The sequence below is a fragment of the Stegodyphus dumicola genome, chromosome 9 (assembly GCF_044657685.1).
Source record: "Stegodyphus dumicola isolate Sdum_Otavi_A_Nest chromosome 9, ASM4465768v1".
Classification (NCBI taxonomy): Eukaryota; Metazoa; Arthropoda; class Arachnida; order Araneae; family Eresidae; genus Stegodyphus; species Stegodyphus dumicola.
In genome coordinates, this window is record NC_140776.1 from 175,559,668 (window position 1) to 175,573,056 (window position 13,389).

Below are 13,389 nucleotides of genomic sequence, written 5' to 3' on the forward strand. Positions count from 1 at the left end.
ATTTACATGCATACTGCCATATCGTCCAATGCATGGACATGCATGTCCAATTAATTTGCATAGTTATGAGCATTAATAAATTGCATACAAAAAATAATATTACAAATAATATTTAAATAATTAATGTTGCATACGAAATTGGTTAGGAAGCATAATTGGGTAGTTTGCGTACAAAATTGGGAATGAAAATGTCATTGTACAAGATATCGTAACGGGCCGAATTAAGGAATTTAAAAGAGGCGCATTTAGCCTGTGTGCCGGCTTTTGCCCATCCCTGGACTGGAAGAATGAGGGACGTTGTAATGTATCACATTTCTCTCTAGTATTTCATACAATAAAATGAAACATTACTGTCGTTCTTCAGATTCTGAATACAAAATGAGAGATATGAAGTCCTGTCCATTTAGGGATCAGAAGTGCTAACAGCACATCTCTGGATAATTCCTTGTTGAAATAAAAATCCAGATATTTTTTAACAGCGAGAGACTCGTGGTGGGGGGGGGGGAATAGTACATGTGAGAAACATTCAAGAAAAGAGAAGCAACTCTATAATGCAGAAAAAGATCGAAAAAAAGGAGTTATACCATATAAATATAAATATAAATAACTATTAATATTCCATATAAAGAACAAAAATGGAGTTTTTTTAGTAAATTCAAAATTAATCATTTTAAATAGATGCAAATTTTCTACTTTCGTGTTGTCCACGAATGGGGATATGAAGGCGTTTTAAGGCTGCTGTATTTAAATTTAAACATAAAGGCTATTTCAGTTAATGCCATCTCAGGTAATTTCGTCCTGAATGATTTATTCCTTTATCGGATTTTTACTTATTCGGCATTATTTCTGTGGGGGGGGGGCATAAAAATTCGAGAGACTTCTCTTACAAAGAATCACAGGATCAAAATCTTTGCAGTTCTGAAAACTTATTTCATATGTTTATTTTTTAAATTCGAATTCTGAGTCCAAAACCTGTCTTTTAACAGGCAGGTTTCGTACGCAGACTTTAAGAATAGGGAATCCAAAATCGAACCAATTTTACTTAAGTACATGTGGCCGCAAATGTCACTCGCATGTGCTTGTGCACTTGGGTGCCAGAAAAGGTGTTAAGCTGTGTGAATTATCAAGATTCGAGACACTAGGATTTACCATTTTAGGACGGGAAAGCTTTCTCTTCTTTCATTCCATGATTTTTCGAATCTTCCCTTGCTGATTTATTTTTCTGAGTTTACCTCAAAAACCTTCACGCTAGAACTTACAGCTTAGGATTCATTGCACAGAAATCTTTAAGAGGTCTGTTGTTTTGAAACATGATCATTGATTCATACTTCGATGCTGGAAGACATGCATTATAGCTGAAAGAGAAAAACTTCCAATAACTCATAATGCACTTAATGTTTTTGCTGTTTTCTAAGCTCCGAATTCCTAAAACTTCAGATGCAATTTTAGCTCACAGTGGACAGAATGAACAGTTGACAGATTACAGTCCACAGAATAAACTTACAATAACTGATAATGCACTTAATTTCTTTGCTGTATTCTAAACTTCGAATTTCTAAAACTTCAGATGTGAAGCAAATAATATAAATATCGAAAATAATACATAACTAAAATATTATTTTCAAAATAAAAAATAATGTATTTTAGTAACCCATTTTCATTTGCGCATGTTTGATGAACCTGTTACATTACCTTAATATGCGAGTTTAGAAATTCAAATGAACGCATATAAAATAATGCATTAGTTTCAATAGTTTCAGAGTCAGTATTAATTTTAAAAAATCTGATGTGTACACCACATGACTTCCTTGTACGGAATATTAAATTATACGCATTTTTTCTTGCATTTTATTTAAACTTATTAGATTTAATTAAACCTACTTCGCCGACAGCGCATAAACCACAATAGAATAAATGCATTCTTTAAAATTCACTTTGTTTACCATAGCGACACTCTGGCGCTAGGTTCACTTAACAGTATTATATTTCGTTCATATTATAACTCAGAATGCACAAAATGTATATCATTTAAAGAATTATCTAATCGTTGCCACATGTTCTATTCAAATACTATAATAAAGCTAGAACGCTGTATAAAAGAAATTAAGCAAACAAAACAAAAAAAAAAAAAAAAAAAAAAAAAAAACGTTTTTCACAGACGATTCAGTATTTCTCATTTAATTAATTCAGTTCTCACTTCACGAGAAGGCAAAAATACATAAAAACTCAAAATATCTATATTAAAAATTACGAAGTAAATCTCAAACGCTTATTTCCTCGAAAACATTCCAGAAAAAATTAAGCATGATTTAATTGGCAATAATAAATGAATGCGTGATCTTTGTTGTTGCGAAGCTAAGTTTTTCTAGATTGGCAACAAATCCACTAGTCTCCTGTTTCAAATGTAAACATCAATGGCCGCCATTAAAAACAGGTTTAGCGGCAATTAAACAACTTTAAAATTGCTGATAATTCTAAAAATATTGCACACAGATTTACTAAAGCCATAAAATCCTTAACCGGAAGATAAAAACAACATAATTCAATCATTTTTAAAGCAAAAAATGTACAATTTACAAACATATAAGAGTAAAGAAACTGAGATCACTGAGCCGGGTAACAGAATGGATATATATATAAATATATTTATATATGTTTGGTGCGGCCGATTGCAACCAAAATACGAGGTGCACATCTACATGTTATAGCAGTCCTATATACAAAATTCCAACGTTCTGAAGCTACTCGTTTTTGAGTTATGCGAGATACGTACGTACGCACGAACGTACATACGCACGTACATGCGTACGTACGCACGTATGTACATGCGTTCGTACAGACGCAACGGAAAATTCTTTTCAGAATTAATTTTAAAGCAGTTTTATAATTTTTTTGAAGGAAAAGAGTATTTTATTCTGTCCTTACGTAAAGATATCACGCAAAAACATCGTTAAATTGCATTCGATAGCGGTCAAAATGGATATTTTTGTTGAAATATGCTGCCTGAAACTTTTCGCGATTACAATACTTCCTTTTTACTTCGTACAAGGAAGTAAAAATCCTGGAAATTAAAGGTCTTTTACATAACTTAGACAAACGAATCATAGTAATATAAGCTTCCTTCCGCTTAAGTTGTATAGTATTTATTGGTATTTCAAAATTCATATAAAATACTATAACTAATTATTGATATATATATTAATATGTACATTAGTCAATTTTTACGAGAAAAATGAAATGGCAACAAGAATTGAAATCACATTCAGTTATCGAAGTCTTCCTCTTCGCTATCTTGTCTTCCACCAAACATCTTTCCCACCATGTGCTTTGTTCCCCATTTGAAGGTACCAGCGAAGTCTGTCTTCACGTGGGTGTATAAAGGACCGATACGACCTTTGGAACCCCACGAATCTCTTCTCACTCTTACATTAGGCAAACCGTAAGTGACATCATCTTCTGACATGATGTCGTGGTAGAACACATGGGCTAGGACAGTGTGGATGGTAATCGTTGCCAAGAAGAAGTAGCAGAAAGATGTCTGTGAAAAGAATAAATAAATAAATATGTCAGAAATTCTAGTTTAAGAAATGAATCAAGGATGTAAATGATAATTTGCAGTTAACGCAATTTTTTAAATTTTCATTTACTGACAGAATTTGATAATTCGAATCTGTTGTGAACTCAGATTTTGGAGAATTATAGCTTAGATTCCTTTTGCATTTTATAAAGAATAAGGACAAGAAATTCTAGACCCCTCCTGTAATGTATCAAATCTCCTTGATAAATTAATCAAATTTCCTTAATAAATTAAGATTAATCTCCTCAATATATTAATAGAATCTCCTTAGTAAATTAAGATTACTTTCCTCAATATATTAATAGAATCTCCTTAATAAATTAAGATTACTCTCCTTAATAAATTAATCGAATTTCCTTAAATATATATATATATATATATATATATATATATATATATATTTAATCGAATCTCCTTAAATATATATATATATATATATATATATATATATATATTTAATCGAATCTCCTTAAATATACATATATATATATATATATATATATTTAATCGAATCTCCTTAAATATATATATATATATATATATATATATATACTAATAAAATTCCATACTCAAGAATACACTTAAAATTCTAACTGTATGTTCTTTTAATTTTTAAGGGCGACGTTCTCTTATTTGAAAGTACGTGGAATTAAATCCACAGCCCCGTAGTCAACTTGTTTCTCCCGCCTTTTCTACACGTACAGTTATAGAATGTTCTCTATATAAATAGAATGTTTATTGAAATATTTAAAGCGAACTGGATTTGCTGACGAGGCTGACGTCATTTCTTGGAAGCTCCGCCCTTCCAGAGGCTATAAAAGGACTCGCAAAAGGAATATCGGGGCTTTTTCTTAAATGTCACGATGCAGTAAACTTCATACAAAAAGTTATTAGTAATTCTTTTTATTTACTCCGGATATCTGATTTTTGTAACTGCTATTTCTCCTGAATAATAATAAATGGATCCTGTTTTTTAAACTTATCGTCTGATTATTTAAGCTACGACTGAAGCTGGTACATCACATATATATATATATATTGCAATATGCTACCTTTTTTAAAAGTGGAATAAGATAGTTCAGGCAATGAAAAAATATGTAAAAAATTACCTGATCATTTTCAAATTAAAACACATTGAATAGTATAGTTAAAATGTTTCATTTATGGAAACTGCACAATATTTTACTGAAATAAAAATTTAATTCTGATTATCAAAAACATAGTTTTGGGAAAGAAAATTACAACTGATTTAAAACAATAAATTTTGGTTACATGCTCAAATATAAATTGCACATAATTTTTTAAAAAATTAATTTTTATGGAAGCACTTATGGAATTTCCTTTGGGGTTTATAAAAATAAAAGAGCAAATTAAGTTAACTTACTTTTATAATAATATGTGTACCATTAAATTTAAAAAAAAAAATTTGGTGCCGCATTCTTGTTTTTAAAATTTAGAAAAACGTTTGAGAACATAAACTTGAAAACAAATTTGAGCAATTGATTTCATTTTAAAGTATTACAGCATATTATAAAATGAAATCAATGGCTCAATAAAGCTCTTCTTGAACAAAAATGAAACAGATTTTCTGAGTACCCATGGTATTTCAAAGCACGTATATTTAAGCAGTAATATTATAAAATAAAATTTCAAATTTGTAGGGCGGATGGAATATAAATATTCCCTAAATATTGAACAAAGCCATTTTGAGGAAAACATGAAAAACTATACAAGTCGTATTATTAGGTATGTTTTAAAAGTTTTCTTTTTAATATCCACCATCATAATCATCCTACGATCATTCCAGATACAGGTTTTCTTTCATTTTGTCATTAAAAAATCCTTGCTTATTCAGTAATTTTTAAAATCATTGTTTCAAATTTAAAAAAATCTGATGTGTACACCACATGACTTCATTGTACGGAATATTAAATTATATGCATTTTTTCTTGCATTTCATTTAAACTTATTGGATTAAATTAAATCTACTTCGCCGATAGCGCATAAACCAAAATAGATAAATGCATTCTTTAAAATTCACTCTATTCGTTTACCATAGCGACACTCTGGCGCTAGATTCACATGACAGTATTATATTTCGTTCATATTATATTATAACTCATAATGCACAAAATTTATATCATTTAAAGAATAGAATTATCTAATCGTTGACACATGTTCTATTCAAAAACTATAATAAAACTAGAATGATGTATAAAAGAGATTAAGCAAACAAAACAAAAAAGAAACAGTTTTTCACAGACGATTGAGTATTTCTCATTCGATTAATTCAGTCCTCACTTCGCGACAAGGCCAAAACACATAAAAACTCAAAATATCTGTATTAAAAATTACAAAGTAAATCTTAAACACTTATTTCCTCGAAAACATTCCAGAAAGGGTTAAGCATGATTTAATTGGCAATAATAAATGAAGGCGTTATCTTTGTTGTTGCGAAGCTTACTTTCTCTAGATTGGCAAGAAATCCACTATTCTGCTGTCTCAAATGTAAACAAGCAATGGCCGCCATCAAAAAAATTATTAGGTTTAGCGGCACTTAAACAACTTTAAAATTGTTGATAATTCTAAAAATATTCCATACAGATTTACTAAAGGCATACAACCCTTAACCGGAAGATAAGAACAACATAATTCAATCATTTTTAAAGCAAAAAATGTACAATTTAGAAACATATATAAGAGTAAAGAAACTGAGATCACTGAGCCGGGTAACAGAGTGGATATATTTATAAATATATTTATATACGTTTGGCGCGGCCGATTGAAACCAAAATACGAGGTGCACATCTACATATTATAGTAGTCTTATATACAAAATTTCAACGTTCTGAGGCTACTCGTTTTTGAGTTATGCGAGATACGTACGTACGCACGTACGTACATACGTTCGTACAGACGCCACGAAAAATTCTCTTCAGAATAAATTTTAAAGCAGTTTTATAATTTTTCTGGAGGAAAAGAGTATTTTATTCTGTCCTTACGTACAGATATAACGCAAAAACGTCGTTAAATTGCATTCGATAGCGGTCAAAATGGATATTTTCGTTGAAATATGCTTCCTGAAACTTTTCGCGATTACAATACTTCCTTTTTACTTCGTACAAGGAAGTAAAAAGAAGATTTTGTCTATTTTTTAAGCGTTATTGGCTTGATTAATCCCGTAAACTTTTAATACTTTCGTACAAAAATATTTTAAAACATATAATTATATCCATCCTTTCAATTTATAATATTATTTGTACTAAAATCTAATTTTAGGAGATTAAAGTTCATCCTTTGATGCGTGCAGGTAAATGCTCCTCCGAACTTTGAAATGCTTCTTTGTTACTAACAGGGCTGACACTGAAAAAAATACTTATGCGTATTATTTTTCCCAAAAACCAAAGATAATGATTAGAAAAATAAATAAATATAAGATCAAAATGAAAACTTAGTTGGAAGCTACTTAAAAAAAATTGGTACTTTCTGATTATCCGTATCCTTCCCGAAAAGTCTGAAACTTATTGGCGATTCTCCAGAGAAACAGGGCTCTATTCATAACATCTGTTTGGCAGTATTCAAAAGTTTTCTCCAAGCTTAATGAGCCAAAGGCAAAGCACAGTTTTAAAATGGCGACGGACGTAGGATTCCATAAAACAGCAACAATGAATTAAATTAAAGAAAGCCAGATGCATCAGTAATAAAATACTTGCCTCCCTCGAATAATCCTTCTGTAATTTCTTTTATACCGTTGTCCTTTCCATGTACACATCATCTGTTCCGCTACAGATCGCAGAATTCCACAAACTTTGGCGCTGCGCTAAGACTAAAATAAACGTGTGTTAAGCTCATGCATGAGTTTACACATAAATACTATCTGTTAACATCATGGGTTGCCCAGTTTCAGCTTGGGTGACATGCTGAGGTTACTTATGAATACTTCTTCACGAGTTTTCTGTGTGTGGGGGGGAGGCGGATAATCACAAAGCACCAAGAAATCGTTTAGAAACTCTCTTTTTTAAAAAAGACACGTGTATCTGTGTGAATTCGTATCGCTTAGCTTAATCTACTTAAAAGTGAAACAGAAATAAAAACACTATGAAAAACAAATCGGTAAGCAAAAAGAACCAATTAAACAAAAATCATTAATTAACAAAAGACTAATTAAAATTAAGTACGATTTGAATTATTAAATTAACAAAAAGGACCCCAAGGAACATTATAGCACAGAAATTAAAACAATTATCACTTGACTTCAAGTAGTAATATAAGCATGAATTTAACATATAGTCTATGGAGTTTTCCAGGAAAGAACCACAGTCTCAGAACGTAAGTTTGACAAGTTCAAAAGCATTACTTCTCTAGAGATTATAATCAGTAACAACATATAAATTTAGAAAATATTTTCTATGCGTATGGCAACTTCCGGTTACAGACTCTTAAGAATTTCGAAGAACAGTGGTGTAAGATAGCGTCCTTTTTGTACCATAGTATAAAAATCTTAATTAATTATCCTAATTGTGATAAAACTGTCCAAAAATTTTTTGTAAGTCATAAAATCATAAAAACATTAATATTTAAAAGAAAATTGCAATTAATTTCACCAAAAGGACCATAATTAATTTGAAAACAGTCTTCTGGAGGCAGGGGCTTTAATCCGTGTAAGGCAGACATCATGTCAGCTAGGTAATGGAGCCCCTGTTCTCTGGTTAACAGCTTAATCTACTTACGTTTGGCACTTAAACCAAAATGTGTTATATAGAATGGTACCTCTTGGAAGGGTCTCCTCAGGATATGTGACTATTTAAGGGACAATTCTGCTGGTTCCGGTCCCTTTGAATAGGGACCTTAATATATTTACCTCTTATAAAGGGTCACTATATTTAAGAGACTCTGGGGGGAAAGTTTTAAATATAAGATATAGGTAGAGAAAATATTAAAAATAAGATATAGGTAGAGAAAATATTAAAAATAAGATATAGGTAGAGAAAATATTAAAAATAAGATATAGGTATGAATAAATATTCAAAAGGATATTTATTTACATTCATAGAATTCATAGAATTGAATAAAGCCAGTTATTCTTGTTATAGTTCACAGTAAGGGGAAGAAAACAGTGTTAGCAACTTGCAAGGCAATCCAGGACAGGGACCAATAGCAAAGCAATCGTGGTGAGATGGCTGGACCAACTTCCAAAGACAGAAGTCTCACAATGTGAATAGAGTGTAAACTTTTAGTTCTTGCAACGTGGAGCAAAAGAAGTTGAATTTTGAGCTTGATTATTATTTTTACATATGTTATCTAGCATGGCTTCAAAGAGGAAAAAATTATCATTAAAGCAAAAGGTTGATGTAATTTATGTAGTAGAAATTGAAAAGCTTTGTTTGAGAGATTTAGGAGAGAAATTTGGAGCAAGTTAAAACAAAGTAAGACTTGTTCTAAAGAATAGAGAAGAAATAAAAGTAATATAGATTACTATTTCAAACGACCATTCCAAGATAGTAAAATTTAGAAAAGTCTGAAGCATGCGAAATTAATAAATTAGTGTGTAGAGACATTACGTTATTTCGAAGCAGCAGAGATGAAAAATGAGCAATGTCCTCGCCGGGACTCGAACAAGCTCTCGAATACGCGCCGAGCGTGCTGACCACTACACCACGAAGGCATGCTAAGAAGACAGGAGAAATACCTTACATACTCCCCCTTTTAATGGGCGACTGGGGTTTTAGAGGACACAGTTGCCAAATCCTGGTAGTGGAGAATCATAATCCACCCCCTTTTTTAGTTCGGGCGCCACTGTAGAGACATTAGGTTATTTCGAAGCAGGAGAGATGAAAAATGAGCAATGCCCTTGCAGAGACTCGAACCACGGAGCTCTGGAATACGCGCCGAGCGTGCTGACCACTACACCACGAAGGCAGGAGAAATACCTTATAAGTGTTCAAATGGCTTTGTTCTGTAAGAGCAAAGAATATTCCTGTAAATGGCGTATTATTGCAAGAAATGGCAAAAGAAATTTTGGAAAGTCTGGGAATACAGAAGTCCAAAGCAACAAATGGTTGGCTAGACAAATTTAAGTAAAGGCGTAACATTACTTTTACAACTATTTGTAGTTGGCGAAAAATCAGTAGGTACGCAACATGTAACAGACTGGATTAAAAAAGTTAAATTGTTGAAGGATATGATGCTAAGAACTTCCATAGTGCAGATGAAACTGCATTGTTTTATCGAACTGCGCTTAATTAAACTCTACGCTTCAAAGGACTAAAGTGCTCTGTTGTGTTGGTCAAAACTCAAAGGAACATCTCGCTCTACTCCTTTGTTGTAACATTGAAGAAGAGTTTGAGGAACCATTTTTAATTGCAAGGGCCAAAAAAACAAGCTGCCTCAAACACGTCAATACAAAAGCTTTATCGGTCAATTGGCATAATAATAAAAATGCATGGAAGACGCAAAGCAAAATGAAAGAATATTTGATTGTCCTTGATGCAACAACGTCTAGGAAAAAATAAGAAGATTTTGCTATTTCTTGACAATTTGCTAGCCCACGCACCAAATGTAAAATTGAAATCAGTGAAATTCGTCTTTTTTCCTACCCAATGCAGCATCAGTATAAACGTTTCTGGAAACAGCTTGTGGGGTTTTATTTAATTTAATTAACAGTTAGTTTTATTTTTGAAGCAGTCTTTCCTATAGCTCTTGTTTCCAAACCCCACTTTCTCCCTAGGTTGAGATTTCAGTTAGCTCTGGTGTGAGCTTTAACAAAAATAACTTACAGAGCAGTGAGGAAAACGAAGAAGATCCTCAAGAAAAGTATCACATAGAAAATTATACAGATGCCTTAAAATACTTATCCCAAAAAAATGCCATCCAACATAATGGCTGGCCACCGTCACACCTCCACCACCATAATGATGTTTTTCTCTGATGAGGGAGGGATGGTATCGTGTTACAGGCTCTCTCTAGATACAGGTACGCAGGGAGTTACTATCCAGGCTGAATTTCAACTCATTTGTAAAAAGCAGGGTAGTTTACTAAAGTCTGCTCCAAAGCGCATGTTGTCTGCACCATACTAAATGCGCTGTCTTAAGTGCTACAGCGAGCGAGATGCAAACATTTGTGTCACATAATGCTACCTCATAAGGCCTTCGGGAATTTGTAGACTGTTAAACAGGGTTTGCAAGGGCAGCATTCAGTAGCTCACGTGAAAGCTGTCAAGCTGTAGCAGTCCTGTGTGTCGCCGTTCTGAAAATGCCAAATAACGATCCTCATTTGTTATTGATACAATAAATTCCAACAATCCTCTTCTTACGTTGGCAATTTTCGTCATACGTGTATCGTTCCAACGCCAATTATGAGTTTTCAATGCCCTGATTATGTATTGTCATTCAAAAATTTCGAAGCGTTTTCACTGTGATGACAGTAGGGAGAGCTGTATTGCTTTAAATCATCACCACCTCGATCGCATGCCTTCAAACAACAATATCTGAAATTTCATTTTGACCGGTTGAGCGAATACGCCGCTAGGCATTTACGAATCTGAGAAGCTTTTTTATGTATTTACCCATCGTATAATACATAAGAAAGGTAAATAACCATCCTGTTATTTACCCCTCGTATGTATTAAAGTTTTGCAAGCATACGGGTATACTTTAAAGGTTGAAAAATAACGTTGCTTAATGAAAGAAAGCATTCTTCCATCCGTTAATATTGGAAAGTTCGTTAATATAATTCATTTTTTAACATCCTTTTCACAATTGTTTAAAATATTCATATTTAGCTTAATGAATTAGAATATATTGTATATTTTACATATATAGTGATTCGTCATCAGATTCACACCAGAAGTGTTGGTAAACTGCCGAAAATTCCGATTCGGACTTTTTAGTATTGAAAGTATTTAGACTTCAGCGTTTGGCTGTAATATATTGTTGCGTGCGTACGGGTTCGTTATGAAATGAATGCACAAGTCCGATGAAAAATGAACAAAAATTTATTATTATCACAACAAAAATGCTTAAAATTTCTCAAATTATCATGCAGTATTACAATATCTCACAGTAGTTATCTTTTAACTACTCAAATATCCAATAGAACGTAATTCAAAACAGCTAAAGAACGCTAATCCGCGAATTCGCTACAATCAACAAGAGCAGTTTTCTAAACAACAACAAACTAAGCAACTACTACAAACTGAGATGTTTTCCTCCTTTTATAAGATTTTAAAATCACGCGCTAGAATTTTCCAGTACTTTCTCGAAATCAAAAAGAGATATTTATTTATTTAATGCACGCGCTCTTGTATTTTTAATTTTTTCCGGCTTAGCTTTCTTTTAATATTCGTCACGCGCTGCACTGCGCGAGAAATAAAACCATTTAATTTATAATTGAACTAACATTAACTTTTTAAATACCAAATTCGTAACAATATAAATATTCAGCAGCGGATTTAATAGGGTAATACTCGTAGCGAATACACAATTAACCAAAATTCCGGTCAGAGGGAATTCAAAAAAAAAAAAAAAAAAAAAAAAAAAAAAAAAGAGGAAGAGAAGAAAAGGGATTAAATTTATTGATTAAATATTATGTTATTCGCCCTTACTCCGCACACAATTCAATTCAGCAACACACGAAATATTTATAAACAGCATTATCTTATTATCTTTAGAATTTCCGATAGGCATATTATAATTAATAAAAAGGTATTAACAATTCATCCATACAATTTAAACTTGAGTAGAAATGTCGACTAGAACTTTTGTTTGATTTTATTGTACAATTTATTGTACAAGAACTGTACTAGAAACATTTTATCATACAATGTTGATATATCCGGGATCGCGTACGCTTACATTACCCTCAACTGTGGTTAAAAATAGCTTCCTAATATTATAACTTTATCTAATGTGACCTCTGTTAATCCTTCTTTCTTTTATATTTTCCGTAGACAGTTTTGTAGTCTCTGAAATATTGTGGCGATAATTTTTTTCATCGCATCGCAATGAATAAGCTTAATTCTTTTAGACAGCGCCCATTTAATCCGTTCCTCATTAATCTGGAGTTGATTGTACACTCATATAGGATATTATATAATTACGTTTTAAACACTAAGTGCTGTACGCTGTGCTTTCCATATTTGTCTTTAATTCAAAATTGTTGACTGAAAAACATACAGTTGTAGTCTTATGTTCAGTCTTAAATTAGATAACCGTATTTTTTAAACTGCATCTATTTATGACGATGATACATTGTAGCAATTAAAAACCGGATGCGTGGTTCAGAAAGGATAAAACTTTCAATAAATCTGATTCAAATAAATTCAAAAATCGGAAATCAGCTTACCTTCATTTCTGCAATGCCTGTTACTCTGTATAATAATCAGTTGTAATCTCTGCTGGGAAGTTTAAACATCTAATAATATGACCCCTTTCATCAAATTCATTCGGCCATTTGTAGAAGGAGAAAGTAAATCCGTGCAAGGAAAAGACCGACGGAACTAATGGTGCCATCAACGTTTGTAGGTCATCGAACCACTTGCAGGAAGATTCGGTTGTTGCAATGTAAGGAAAGGAAGCCTCTTCGCGATTTTACTTATGCTTGTTCTCTCACAACATGTCAAAAAAAGGTAATTTTTTTTTAAAGAATTGTTCTCCACAATAGAGATTGCGTCATTTCTTTCCGTTGATCATTCTTCTTTTTATGTACATCGTTTTAGAAAACAAAAAATTCCTCATAATTCAGTTCCGGATTCATCTCACAATCAAATCCCGCTAATTTAGCAATAGCTTCCTGTTTGTAAAAAAAAAAAAAAA

At 32.2% G+C, this 13,389-nt stretch overlaps 1 long non-coding RNA gene across 1 annotated transcript; it reads right to left on the bottom strand.

Annotated features, from left to right (window-relative positions):
• Positions 1–3,121: 3,121 nt before the first annotated feature.
• On the bottom strand, positions 3,122–13,074 carry LOC146995561 (uncharacterized). Its single transcript, XR_015043239.1, has 2 exons — positions 12,920–13,074; positions 3,122–3,538 (listed from the first exon to the last, which is right to left on the bottom strand). It is a non-coding gene; the product is annotated as an uncharacterized LOC146995561 (long non-coding RNA).
• Between the last annotated feature and the right edge of the window lie 315 nt (positions 13,075–13,389).